General features: G+C 36.6%; 1 protein-coding gene across 15 annotated transcripts in view; it reads right to left on the bottom strand.

The window, feature by feature from the left end:
- cac (calcium voltage-gated channel subunit cacophony) overlaps nt 1-15,224 on the bottom strand; it is a 1,271,727-nt gene that overhangs the window by 709,037 nt on the left and 547,466 nt on the right. Inside the window, exon 1 of one of the 15 annotated variants that reach the window (XM_081764111.1) lies at nt 7,726-7,855. The exons of the other annotated variants lie outside the window; for them this stretch is intronic. The gene's annotated coding sequence lies outside the window, so the exon portion shown is untranslated. Of the gene's footprint in view, nt 1-7,725; nt 7,856-15,224 lie in introns of those variants that run through there. 15 annotated transcript variants of the gene reach the window in all.

Genomic DNA, 15,224 nt, shown 5'->3' with positions numbered 1-15,224 from the left:
CTCTCTTGCCCTAGTCTGATCAGAATTTCAAACAGTATTCTCCATTTGCAACCGGTAAAGAAATCATCTAGAACTTTGTCAACATTTTATAATTTATCAAGAAGGGATGACTTTAACTCCTTGACTCTGAGAAATTCTAGTACTAACAAACAAGATCCATTCATAAGTATCAAAGTAAACAAAGCTAACACAGAGTAAAGTTCATGAAAATTACATATTATCGTGTAGCTATCGTGTAACTTCAAGATAGTGTAAAACTCTCTTAATACATGTTCAAACTCAACCCCAAACAATAAGGGTGGTTGGAAAGCCTTAAAGAAAATTTACTCAATATTTAATTCAAATCGAAGAATTTCAATACTTATCACGCATATTATATTTTTCCATGATGTGTAGAGAGGAAAATTGGGGATAAGTCGCAAAAATGTCATTCAAAATAGTTCTATTGTGAAGCTGTGCGTCCTCTGAAGCAACACCTGAGCCGGTAAGAGTCAATGTGCGAATTAAAGAACATTTCAAGGGAGGGATAAGTTGCACATCCGAGAAATTTAACATGGGGAAGTTCAAAAACTTATGGGAGACATCCAATTCTTCAGACGGGTTATTTCCTCCTCTTCCTCCATGGTAAGTAGCATCCTGCTAGAAGTACACACTTAAGATGTATCTTGAAAAGTACTATGTCATATACGGAGAGGAGGTATATCCTTAAAATAAAGGAGAAGATATAGCATAGGAAACTACAGTATGGCACCGTAAGAACGGAATAGAGAACTAAAAGAAATGAGTGAGGGTGTTGGTAGATAACGTGGGTTTCTCACAATACAACTGGAGCGCAGTTGCTGTTTAAAACGCTTGCTTCATTCTACAGAGAATGTGGTAAAAATCTTGATATTAAGATAAATAGTACTGCGTTTATACTTTTTATATTATGTTCTCTTTATAGGTCATGTCATGTACAGAGCGTATTGGTATACAGCCTTTCCCCTCATACCTATTCCGTCTACCAAAAAGAAACTTGATACGTCCATTTCCTATGCTTCGAGATGTATTTCGATCATGTGCTTTTACCCGGAGCCACTCCAGAGGGAGGTAAAGTTAATGGGAGGGATTTTTTGGAGGAAGTTTTCCTGATACTATCCCGATTTTCGCTGTTCAGGTACGTTATGGGGCACCAATACATAGCTTGTTTCATGCTGAAGAGACTGAATTATAAACCATGACAGTGTTGATGCAATAGCTATTTCAATGGGAGTCTACGATTGTCTTTATACTAACTGTGTTAATATGGTTAATAGGATTAGGTTTGATTCAAGTGTCCGAATTACACCTTCATATCCTTTCCTTGTCAGTTTTTATATGTGGTATTTCGGATCCTAATTTTAACCAAGCTTTCTACTTTACTTTTGTAAATTATAGTATTCCATAACTACTTTTACTCTTATGAATGATTTTGCCTTTTGTAGCCATAAGAAATCAGATTGCCTTTTAGCGAAGGAATATGAGTTGACGTGCACAATTAAATATCTGTGTAATGAACACATAACTACTCAATTTTTTTATATGTGCTGCAATTCCAATGCTCATTCTACTTTTTCGTTCTAGATTCTAGTTTTAAATTTTCCGTATATGCTTTTATCTCTATCAATTATTAGTTAATCGGTTGAATTACGGTTTAGCGTTCTATTTCAGCACACATGCTATATGAAACGTGAACTTACAGTTTTAACGTGGGATCCAAACCACATAATTTGCCGTGCTGAAGATGCATGCGCTAACTGAATAACCACGACCGATCTGTCTATCAAAGATTTGGCTTTTTTTAAAAAACACTATAGGATATGAGAGTCTTCTGTCTCAAGGAATATTAGTTGGCACACGTGCAATTGAATGATAATATAGTTAGTTGTTCGATATGTGATGTACCTACTAAATGAAATATTAGTCTATCCTTTCACTCTAGCCAATAATTTTTAGATATTCGTTTATTCACTCTGATAGTGAGAAAAACACAGCAATGCTACTGCTACTCTAGTGAATAAGTGATTCTGTCTAACCATTTTCAGGCAGAAAATTCAGACAAGGCTAGAAGATTATCCGTATACAGCTAGTAAAAACAGTAGATTTCTCTAGGAATGGCCACATTTTTTCGAAGAAACGGAAAACGAAAAATCGAAAAACGAATTTTCCGAAAATCGGAAAACAGATTTTTCGAAAAAGGTCATCCCTAATTTTCTCCTACTTTATAAATTTTGAGTTTCTGTGTTTTGCATCTTTATGAAATACCTAGATAATGAAGGATGGAACCTGTATTACCAACATGGGCTCTCAACCACAACTAGGTTGGAATTTGTTGCAGTTGGCGACTGATAGAAGACCGTTACAGTATAGTCCGTTCCTCACCAACACTACTCGCCTCCGAGACAACTCTATACCAGAATCGTGTCAGCTGCTTGAATTTTGAAGATTCAGTGCAGATTTGTTCCATACGAAAGCTTTTATCGTCAAGAGTAATACGGGAGAAATAAAAAGTAATTTATGGTGTTGTATTGTATGGATATGAAGATTGATCGCAGATGTTTAGAGACGACAAAAACTGAAGAGTTTCGAGGAGAAAGTTTCAAGAGAAACGCATGGTCTGAAAATAAATAAACAAGTGGGTGAATTTGGAAAGGCTTAGAACACCGGAGCTTACAACGATTTCAGATCACTGAACACCATACGACTAATGAAGTTAAGATGTCGAATATGGACGAAATACGTGGCTCGTATGGTTTATATACAGTGCTAATCGGGAAACCTAGTGGAAAGAGACCTTCGGTTACACCTAATCGGGAAGACAAAGGAGAAAGATCTTTGGATAGATGTAATAGGAAAGCCAAGGGAAAAGATATCTTTGGTTAGATCTATTAGGGAAGCCAAGAAGAAACATAACTTTGACTAGACCTAATCGGAAAGCCTAGGAAAAGAGACCTTAGGTCAGACCTAATAGGGAAGCCTAGAAGGAAGAGACCTTTGACTAGACCTAATCGGAAAGCCTAGGAAAAAGAGACCTTAGGTCAGACCTAATCGGAAAGCCTAGAAGAAAAAGACCTTCAGATAAACCTACTCGAGAAACGTATGGAAACGAAATCCTTGGCTAGAGATAATACGGAAAACCACGGAACCATTGGATAGACCTAATAGAAAAAAATAGGGGAAAACTCATTTGACTAGACATAATCGAAGAGCCAAGGGGAAAAGAGACCTTTGCTACACCTTACCGGAAAATCTGTCAGACCTTTCCTAGACGTAGTTGGTAAGCCTAGGGGAAACAGACCTTTTAATTAAATCAGAAAAAGCGGAGAGGATAATATAAAGTGAGAATTTTGGGGATGGGCAATTAATAATTATCCAGATTGTATTGATTTATCGCAGGACATAACCAAATAGAAAAGTTAATTTATTCGAAAATGAACTTACGGGTTATTAGAACTATTTAGTTAGCAGTTTATTCAATTTAATCAACTTTAACCAGTCAGAATAGCCTAAAATAACTTAATCGAACTCATAAAGAAAAAGGAGACCTGCATTACAACGCAATACCATTTCATGTGTAACCAAAGAAAACAGCATGATGCACAATTTGAGCCATATTTGTTAACCATTGTCACCCACCTATTAGCTCATGCCATGTTCCAAAATATACGTGGACGCAGTGACGTAACTAGGGGGCAAAGTCCTGTGCCCTGGGCGCCGGATTGGGAGGGCGCAAAATTGGGCAAATATTTGGGGAATCGTTTTGGTTTGTTTGGTCAGAGGGGCGATAAGGTAAGTTTTGCCCCGAGTGAGAACTAGCTTATGCCATAGCATAATACTCAACGAGAGGCAGGTACATATGCTGAGATGGTCAACGCAGAATAACAAAGTTCTGAGCTTTCAGTGGAAATTAAACCATAACAGTAGTACTAAGGACCCAAATACTGTGCGTATAACAACGGCTAAAGATCAAGATCTCACCAAGAACGATCTATATACCACATAAATAAGGAATTACATATTATTAATTGCTTCTATCTTTGATTCTGTGGAGGAGGGTTCGGATTTCTATATCACCGTTAATAACCTGTGATCCCGTATCCAGACGGAGTAATTTTTCGAACACACGAAGTACAATATACACAGACATCATTCTGTTCAAATGCAGCAAAAATAAATTATTCAGTTTGTCTTGTTTACACCACAAATATGCAGATATTGCGCTTCAACCCAGTTGTTTATTGGCTAAGATCCACATCCAGTAAATGCCTAGATGTCTAAAGATATTATGACCTGTTTTATGTTCCACGGTTATCCCGTGGGTAAAGGAGACGTTAATGATGAGTATGGATGTGATGGTGGAATGAAAGAAGTGGGAGGAAACGGGATAATTCCGAGAAGCCACGCACACTGTGTTTGTACACCACAAACCCCACTTAGCACCGTGAGCGGGGATCGAACCAGGGTCCCCATGCACATTTTTATAGATGAATGAAGTTAAGATTTGCTGCTTACTAATTATAGTTGAACTTCATTAGATTATGTGACGCTGGAATTCGTATGGTAATTGAATCATAGATCATACTGTGCACAAAAAGTGAACGTGCTTACCATTAAGTTACTACAGGTGCCAGTAGAGAATCAATTTAGATTTCATTTAAGATTCACTTCTGGCACTTATCTCATAGAAGCCTTGAAGACTCTTTTGTGAGAATGGAGTCCAATGGAGATGAAATCAGAGATCAGTCGATTGTAAGAATGTAATTTCAAACTATAGTTAATTTGAGAAGTCAAGTTAAAAGGCTAAATTGTCAAGGTAAGTACTGTGTACCAATAAACGCTAGGCTTTACATGGTAATCAGACTTTGGATCATACCGTATCTAAAAAGTAACCGTACTTATTATTGGGCTATTCTAGGAGATAGGAAAAGGAAACTGTGCAGCTCTGACGTTTTACCCGATGGAACACAAGAAAACTTGAAGAATCCTTTGGAAATAAAGGCCTTCAACCACGGGCGCCGATTCTGGGCGCCGAGGGGGCCCATGACTCTTCCGAAAGTTTGCGTATCTCCTCTAAGACCTGAATGTTTTTAATTTGGCATCTGATAACGAAATACTCATATCTGAACGGCCAATTCCATTATACAAAATTGGTGCCGTTGCCTCCAACGGGGATCCAACTGGAGATCTTCGGATTGTAAACAGCGATTTAAAGCTCTTACTTTACTTATCTTTATAATTTCATGTGAAGACTAGATTTTTTACGATTACTTTTTTCAATCTTAAATCCTGTACTAACTCAACTATCAAAAGATAAAGTTGCATATATTCTTAAAAAAACAAAATGTCCATGAAATATTATTACTCCTAAGGTAGGGTAGTTATGTGGAAACAACGAACTCGAATTCAACCTCATTAGTACTAGGAAGAACGTCCCCTATCATAGCGCCGCATAAGGATTTCGTTCTATTGCATAAGCTGGCTAACCTCGCAACCTTGACTTGGTTTCGCAGATTCATATTTTTCCCTATCTCTTTCTCTCTCTCTCTCTCTCTCTTTTGGACGCTGTGTAATCTGATCTCAACATCCAAGTTGATTATGCAACGAACACAACATAATAGTGCGGCGGGGTTACATAAAAGCCAGACAGCTTTCCAAAATGACCGTCGGCGCCTTTACTTGTCGAGCGAAAGTTAAAGTCTGCCCTCCATTTTGACGAAAAGAATAAGGCTCGGTTTCCCCCTGTTTCAACGACACATGAATTAGCATTATTTTAAATAAAATACTTGGCACTGTTTCAGTAGCTTTTTTTTTTTTTTTTTGTCTTATTCATGGCCTTTTAAGACGGGGTCGTAAATAGTTTGTTGTTTTTTGAACTAAGAAAAGATATTTGCAGAGATCACTTTCAGCCTTCGCGCTTATGCAGCCCAAATTTCAGCACGGGGCTGCAGGTTTGCATAACCGTCAGGCAATTTGCTAACATCTTTTCCTGAACACAGCGGAGGTTAGTTCAACGTAATCAATAGAGTAATGAATATTTGTGAGGGGAAAATATTTATTGGCTAGTTTGATTACATTTTGTGAGAGAATTCGTTGCTAATTATTTAATCGACATTTTTCGTCCACAATCGTTATTCACAACAAGCAGGAATATAATGATTCCTAAAGACACAAACAACAAATCAAATAAAGCATATTTTGGAGTTACACGAAACTCAACATTAGACAGGTGTTTAGAATCAGGTAGTAAATGTTCACATGAATGAAGTGTGGTAAGCACTTTTGATAAGATTCTCGTTATATTTGGCTTTCTAGATCACGGTTCGCTACCACTTAAATAAAGTAACACCTCAATTACGGTACAATAAAGAGGCAACATCGCAAATATTGGGCTCCACTGGAATCCAAACTCGGGACCATGTGAACTAAAGGAGCACTCACTGGTTTTCCAACTACATAACGAAAAACGTAGATTAACCATCTACATTTTATTGAAATATTAAAAATGTAATTTTTACTTACAGCCTCATACACGAAAGAAATTTATCGAACAATTTTTGAACAAGAAAAATTTAATTTATTTTATTAAAACAAAAGGGGAAAAATAATTTTCCTATCAACTGTCAGCTATGGTTTCTAAATGGATTCGTGACGTAACAAACTATGTGACAATTTATTGTAGGATCAATAAAACGTTACTTTCAAAGGGGGAAAGGACAGCGACTGAGATATCAATAACTGTGTGTCTAATTACATGGCGATTTTTTCTTAAAAATATTTATAGTTAATTATGTATTATATGCAAGTGGTAGGTACGAATTTAATTTCGGGCTCTTCGAGAATTTTATATGGAAATCGATAGAAACTTAAGTAACAAAATCGCATTTGAAATTGTGAAAATTGTCATTGGTTACCTACCGTTACATGGGAGGAAATGCAAATTGGAAAAGTATTAATTATGCAATTGAAACAAGGAAACAAGTAATAAAATTACTTCATAAGGTTTAGTTCTTTCCCGTTAATTACGTATTTATGAGCGTGCGGGTATTTTAATGAGGGAATTAGCACCTCCAGCCTATACATAACTAGTTTAGGCATAGCCTATTCGTGTTTTACGTGTATTATTGACACGCATTAAAAATCGAATTGGACATAACACATCTAGAAACTTACCATCATCCGATCGAATATAACCAAAAATACTGAAGATAGTATATACGTATGTGTATTACTATTAAACGTTATCCTTATAGTAACGTTATCCTTAAATGTATGCAACAAAGCACAATGTTCACGTCTAAAAAGTTATTTTCGGTTTCGGAAAGGAGAGCCCCGCAGGTGCATTAGTATAGGAAATCCGTGTCACAAGCATAGACCATGAGTACATAGATATACATATTTTTTTGGGAATCTTCAGATTTCATTGTTATGTATTTTATTACTAATTTCTCATTTTAAATTTTTAAACCACTTGTGGGAAGATTTTTTTAACATTGCACATTTTTAACAAAAAGAGGCACACATGTATAAGTATCGTTAAAGAGAAGTAATATAAAAGAGGGCGCTCCTTCACTTCCCAGGACACAATGCGGACATCGAAAAAAAAGCCTAGGAAGGTTTGGTTCCGACAAACAATTTTTGAAATCTCACTGTAGCACTTGATGGCAGAAGAAGATGGATATTTTAATAGAAGTGTGCATTTGTACTTACCTGTCTTATTCCCTCCCTATCCTCCATTGTGTACTACAGATCTTAAGGAAGGAGGATAAGGAGATACACTTATTCAGAGACACTAACTGACACCGTTCCGCGATCAACTCCGGCCACCGCCAAAGCGTCGATACCAACCCAACTGCCTTGTTGCCACATGTCCACAAAGCAGCGCTCTCCTCGCGTCACGTGCAACTCTACCCCTCACACGTGGCAACACTGCTTGTCTCTCCTTGTCTCTCTCTCTCTCTCTCACACACACACACAAACACATATTTTCAATCCTCTCTCTTTGCTCTGCTCGGATCAGGTCTTGGCGTTTAATTGCACCAAACTGCCAGTAGATGGCAACACTGTACAGTACTACCTTTGCAGGTGAAAATCGGAGAATAATTTTGTTTGTTTCTTCTCTTGCTTTGATGAGAACAAAAAAAGCGTCTGCCTGCCTCACCTTGCTGCATTTGTTATATGTATTTCTTTTCTTTTCTTTCTGTTTTTAAACTTGTTTCTCTCTTTTAGGGGAGAGAAAGAGAGCGAGAGAGAGAGGAGAAAAAAGTAGGTGGGGACAAAAGACGCTTCAAAAGGTCAACTCAAATCTTTCCTTGAGGTACAGCAGGTGAAAGATACCCACGTGTCAAAGTTAGCATAGATTTCGTCTTTCAAAACACAAATGGAAATAACAATAATAATAATATTACTGAAATATAGGTTCAAACTTCGAACTCAAGAATTAGCGGAATCATGAATATTTTTTTAAAGAAGTATTTGCAATTTTATACAGCAGAACTTGATTACTCTTCATCAGAGTGCAAAATCTTGGGCAGTTGACGAGAAAATATTCCCCAGTCAATATTATTTTAAAAATCCCTTTCATTCATAAGTTACTGGTGATTTGCAAATTAATTACAGCAAATTATATGTAACTAACAGTAATTACTTAACATGCATTTCAAACAGGAACAATAACAGTAATTAACATCTATTTCATATCCCAATAATAAATGACAAACAGCTCGGCCTATACGTCACGCTTTTTATACTAATAATAAACGCTCAGGCTGATAGATGTCGCTATCTGGCTTATTGTTTGCCATCCTGATATGAATATATATTGTTATATGCTAATCCTAATAATAAACAGTCACGCTAATAGATGTCGTTACCTGCGCTATCGCTTGCTATCCTAATGCGAATAAATATTGTTATATGCTAATTCTAATAATAAATAATCATGCTAATAGATGTCGCTATTTGCGCTATAGATTTCCTGACACGAATACATATTATTACACGCTAATCCTAATAACAAACAGTCACGCTAATAGATGTCGTTACCTGCGCTATCGCTTGCCATCCTAATGGGAATAATGCTAATTCTAATAATAAACAGTCACGCTAATAGATGTCGCTATTTGAGCTATAGCTTTCGTTCCTGACGCGAATATACAAGGTGCTAATGAACTATACCGACAAACTTTAAGAGGCGATTCCTCACATCAAAATAAGAGAAAAAGTTCATATGGACTTATGGCGAAAAGTGCATAGTTTCAGAACTAGGGCTGTCCAAAATCGCGAAAAAGCCAAATTTCAAAAGGTCCTATTTCGAATTCTAGAAAGTGTAGATGGTGATTCTTATCAGTGTAAAGGAAACCACGCTTATATAGTCCAAAAGTGCATATTTCATCAATTGTCAATGGATGTAAAGGGTATTCCCTACAGGGTGTAATTCTCAGATACGTTTTCAATAGAGTTTTCAGATATGCGCTGATTTCAAGAAGGGTCCAAAGTAGGCAGAGATAAGCCTTCACAACTATGGACATCCAATTCTTCGGAGAGAAGGCGGAAGTGTTAGGAACAGGCAGCTCCATGCTTGTTTGTGTTCGGAATAACGTGTGATGATATGTATTTCGTGACGGTATATTCCATGTTTTCTTCACTTATAAGCGTGAAAGAAAACATCGCACCATGCTTTTCCCCGAGTACGAGAGACCGTGCTGCTGACGATCCTTAACACTTCCGACATCGCGCCAGAGAATTCCGTGTTCATTGCTATCAAGGCTTATCGTTTGCCTACTTTGGACCAATCATAAAGTCAGAGCATATCTCAAAAGTTAGTTGATGGCATGTCTGGGAATTTCACCCTGTATGGGGTACTCTGTACACCCACTGTAAATTAATGAAATATGCATTTTTGGGTGGCGTATGCATGACCTTCTTTACGCTGATAAGGATCACTACTAACAGTTTCTGGAATTCGAAATACGGCCTGTTGAAATTTGGCTTTTTCGCGATTTTGGATAGTCCTAGCTCTGAAACTATGCACTTTTCCCTATAGGTCCATTAACTTTTTTTTCTCTTATTTTGGTGTAAGGAATCACCTCTTACAGTTTGTCGCTATAGTTCATTAACACCCTGCATATTGCTATATGCTAATCCTAATAAAAAATGGGAGCGCGGTGGCTCAGTGGTAGAGCGTTCACCTCCGGTGCTTGGGGTCCCAGGTTTGATCCCAGCTCGCGCCGTGTGGACTTTGTGGTAGACAAACACCGTGCTCGTGGGTTTTCTCGGGGTTCTCCTACTTTCTTCATTCCACCATTTCACTCATTTCTCATTATCACCTTCTCCTTTAACCGGCATATACGTGGGACGTTAAACTTAGAGATTTCATTTTTCCTAATAAAAAATAATCACGCTAATAGATAGACAGAAAAACCCAGCCATATTTTGAACGGACAGTAATAAACGTAGCAGGTAAGTTAACATTTTCTTCTGGGCTTACGTTTTATTCCTCGAATTTATTTTTAAGGGCACAATGGCTTAGTGGTAGAACACTCATCTCAGCTGCGAGGGGAACCTGGTTCGATCTCAGGGCATGTGAATTTGTCACTTATGACATCGTATACGTGGCTTTCCTTCTACATTCTCCTTCCACCAATTCTTTTCGTAATCGTTTGTATACATTAATCAATGCGTCTCCTTTATCCTAAAGGGCACAAGCGTAGTGATAAATTTATTTTTTTCAATTTATTTCTGAAAATTCTTGATGCCCAATTACATAATACAGAAGAATAACTAATTTCATTTGTACAGGATAGCCGATAATTATGTATATTATGCTTGACTGACTGTAGTACTTATAATTTTGGAGAAAAAGTTTCGATATGGCAATAGTGTGTATCCTAAGTGTGGATAATGGTCACGATCACTATGCCATACCAGTGCGAGAGTGGCTGAACGAAACATTCTCGGACCGCTGTATCGGTCGACGTGAATCTGTGTAGTGGCCAGCTCGATCTCCGGATTTGAACCCATCTCACTTTTTTTTTCTTATGGGGTACTTTAAAAGAACAAAATGTATCAACATGACATACACAATTTGGCCAACTACGGGAAGCTATCACAGAAGAGTTCCGCAAGACACCATTACGTGCTCTTCGCCTCGAAGCATGTATCGGTTTGGACGATGCCATTGGTGGAAAATGCCACGGAGAACAAAAATTAAAATTCTTGTAAAGAAATTTACGGGAATAATGTGTTTATGTTTAATTTTGTGTTCAAGTTATTTTGGTAGTTTCTTTATCGCAGACTTTGAAAGGTCAAATACATAAATATGGGCCACCCTGTATAACTATTGCTCTCATTCAAAGAAATCGTGCCTAACAAAAGCTAAACCACTAAACTTTTCGGTGTTTATTCCTCCTTTTCAAAGAAAAGAATGAAATCGTGTTAGTTTTAACTAAGATTCTAAAGCCACGATTCTAGATGCTAAGTACGTGTAAATTGTTCAGATTTGGGCCTGCTGCATTGCAGCTCTTTAACTACTTTACTTGGACAGATAAAGTGAAAAACAGTGTTGCCACAGTAATAGCTCTGAAGTAGGCTGAAAAATAGTACCAAAATGAAACAAAAAGGGCTGAATTTTATACCAGTGTAATACATGGCATATATATATATATATATATATATATATATATATATATATATATATATATATATATATATATATATATATATATATATATATATATATATATATATAGGAAACTGAAAAAGGTAAAGTTCTAGAACACCCACCAACTCCTCCTTCCAGGAGTTCAAATCAACGCGTTGATATAGAACTACAAACGCAGAAATGTTCGGGTATCTTTATATTCGTCAATATGGCGTCCCTAGTAAACGAATTAGTCCGGTAAGCCTGCAATTATGTCAATATATTTTTCGTGCTATTGTCGTTTTGTTGTAGAATCTTTGTAACGACACATAAATTTATAAACTTACTTGAGCACACGCTGATCTTCTTCAGAATATTCAACGCGCGCGTGTGTGTGTGTTCATTTTTTTTATATATAAAAATTTCAAAATATTATTTCCACTACACTACTTTTTTGTCGTCTCCTTCATGCGCGCAGCGGATGTGCCCATCTAGCGTCATTTGCTTCCCAGTATAATTCTAATTACGAATTTTCCATACATAGTTCGTAGCGTTATGCCGTGCAACGTTGCAGAATGAATATTCAACAACATTTTTTTAAGAGTTCAACACACAGTATGAGTAACGTAAGATGTAGGAAAAGTCTTACTGACACTTTTGAAATGTGACAAGTATTTCTTAAATAGTGCTGAATTGGGTAGAATTGTACCCACTTTTTCACAAAAGGGGCTGAAAATGCCAGCGTTGTATCAACGGGCCGATGAATGAGAAAAAGGGCTGAATTTGGTACAATTGTACCAAATGTGGCAACACTGAAGTGAAATCAATCTACAATTTCTTTGATTTTCAGCAAAAAAAAAAAGTCCTTGAATCACAGAAAATGACACCACATTCTGATAACGTCGAAAGTACGCAAATTAATTATTAATATATTACTTGTACTGAATTTATAAAGTGGTGCAAAGAACTTCTTTTTTAAATCACTACAACATGGCACTAAATAAATTTAATTTTTCACTTTTCTGATTTCTTTTTTTCCTTTTCTTTTCCCCGAGAACAATATAGTTTCACTTTCACTTCGATTTCAACTGTGTTCTAGAAAGATGCAGACAAAATTCTGGCTCCATCTAATGTTCCGATATCTCATTTTCTGGGACTGGTCAGACTTGATGCATTGCATAAGGCGAGCTTCTAAATCTGGTTGCTATATTTTCTTCAGTGAAAAATAGGAGGGGAAAATATATCTCTCTAACTGAGTACAAATTCTAGTTTTAATGTTTCTTTTTCCAACACTAATATTGCTTTTGTTTCCTTCTTTCTTGCTTATACTTTAAGGCTCCATACATAAAAGTGTTTTATTATGATTTTTTTTCTATGTAAGAATATGGAGGCATTATTTAATGCAATGTCGCTTCTTGAGTACTGTATATTTTACAATGTTACATATCTCTTTCTTACTTTACAACTTAATGAATTTTGTTTCTATTTTCAAGTGTTACGTCTCTATTTATGTGTAGATATGCAATAAAGGAGGCCATACCCAATGGATTATCATGATTAAAAGAATATTAAATAATACCAGAGAAACAATCAAACCTCAGGCGGGATTCGAATTGTACGTCTTTTGTTTGATTTGCCTAGGATTTGAGACTAATAGACATGTCAACTCGTATCGGGAAACACAGTCACACACACACTCACACACACACACACACACACACACACACACACACACAATATATAAAAATTCTGTCCACCGGGCCCCACGGTATGAATTTAATGTATTTTGTTACACAGGATCCAAATTTCAAAACCTCAGGACGATTGACCATGTTAATTCCTTTTTATGGGCGAAAAACTTGAGCGATTTTCGATAAGTAGGATACAGGTAACACAGCTATAAAAAACAAGAGTTCTGTATTTCTATATTTCAAATTTCATAATGATTATAATTATGTTCATTTGTCAACAAATTTCTAGATTTAGCATATCTGGCAAACTGAAATATGCTTGGAAGCAACCTACAAGCAGGAGGGCTAGGGGCCGACCCCCTAAATTTTGGCTGCCCTCCTTAAATTTTCATGGTAGACTTGCAAATGAACTATAAGGTAATATGGTGATGAGCTATAATGGTTGGATCGGGCTCTTCCCCCTACAGTTGTGAGCTGGCTACGGGCCTGCCTGCAAGGTAGTTTTGAAGACAGTATAGAAAATACAGTACAGCATCAATTATCCGCGAGTATTGCGAATTATTTAACCTTACTACAGTCGCGCTCAATTACATTTATAAATAGTCGCTGCGGATTGACACTCCGCATGCAAATAAGTACCATATGTTCTAAAACATAAAAATAAACTGCATTGTAAAAATCAAAATTTCCAACAATAGTGAGCGTTTGTAAGGTCTGTATAGCAGAAACCGATTATTGTAAGGTATGAAAAACGGGAATGGAGGTAGTAAATTACATTCATTGTTGACTGCAGAGTGAGAGTCCGCGGGCTACCACTGGAGGATTAATTACGAACGTAAAAAAACAAGAAAAGAAAACTATAATTTTAATCCAAACCAACAATCCGCAAAATGAAATAGGCCTTACAGTGTGTTAAAAATCATGAATTTTATGGGGTTAAAAGTCAACAATTTTGTGGTGTTAAAAGTCATGAATTTTTTAGCGTTAAAAGTCATGAATTTTATGGCGTTAATTTCAGAATTTTGTGGCGTTAAAAGTACTATCAATCCTCTGCAAGTTGTTAATAGTTTGCGGATAGATTTTATTATCCTAAAATAGATCATTTATTTATTTATGCACTCTACATGTAAGGGAGACAATGATTAACGCAAGTGAATGATGATGAAAGAATTGGTGGAATGACAAAGTAAGAGGACACAGGAGTATCCCAAGAAAAGATCGCCGATGGTGTGTCTAACAGAGGTGCACCCACGGAGATCTCCTGGCTCTTTATCTGTCCCCACAAAACTTCGTAACTCGACCAACATTTGATCAGTTTCTTAACTTAACTATATTGTACATTGTTTAGTATCAAATTGTTATGTATTGTCTTTTGTTTCCTCCTACTTATAAGCCTATACTACTTCTAATATTGAGGATATTTGAAGAAAGTTATTCCCAGTTGGAAAGATGAGAAATAAACTGAGAGGTAAGGAAAGAAAAGTCTAAAAGATGGGGAAATTGTCTGGCTTCGCCTTCCTATAATAAATCCGTCACAATTACATGTTTAAATTGGGTAAAACCAACAGATATTATGAATTATCCATATACATCACTATTACTGACACTAGGAAATACGCATTTAAAAGAGTTTCCTAATCTCTCTATGTATAATAACAGCCCTGTTTGACCAATCAGCGCTTAGACAAAATTGCTTATCCTATTGGACTTAAAATTTGGACAGTACATAGTATTGGCGACGTAAGGTACCACTAGGGAAGGAGTTTTAGAAATAGAACGTAGAAAGGGGTAAATTGTTATCCTAATTGTTAAACTAAGACGCCTATATCTGGGAATTCCTAAACATAAATGAGAAAATTGTAAACACACACACACAG

This window comes from Thermobia domestica, chromosome 7 (genome assembly GCF_964235325.1).
Source record: "Thermobia domestica chromosome 7, izTheDome1.hap1.1, whole genome shotgun sequence".
In the NCBI taxonomy this organism is placed as follows: domain Eukaryota; kingdom Metazoa; phylum Arthropoda; class Insecta; order Zygentoma; family Lepismatidae; genus Thermobia; species Thermobia domestica.
Note: the sequence above shows the minus strand (reverse complement) of the source record. Positions and strands in the feature narration are given on the sequence as shown.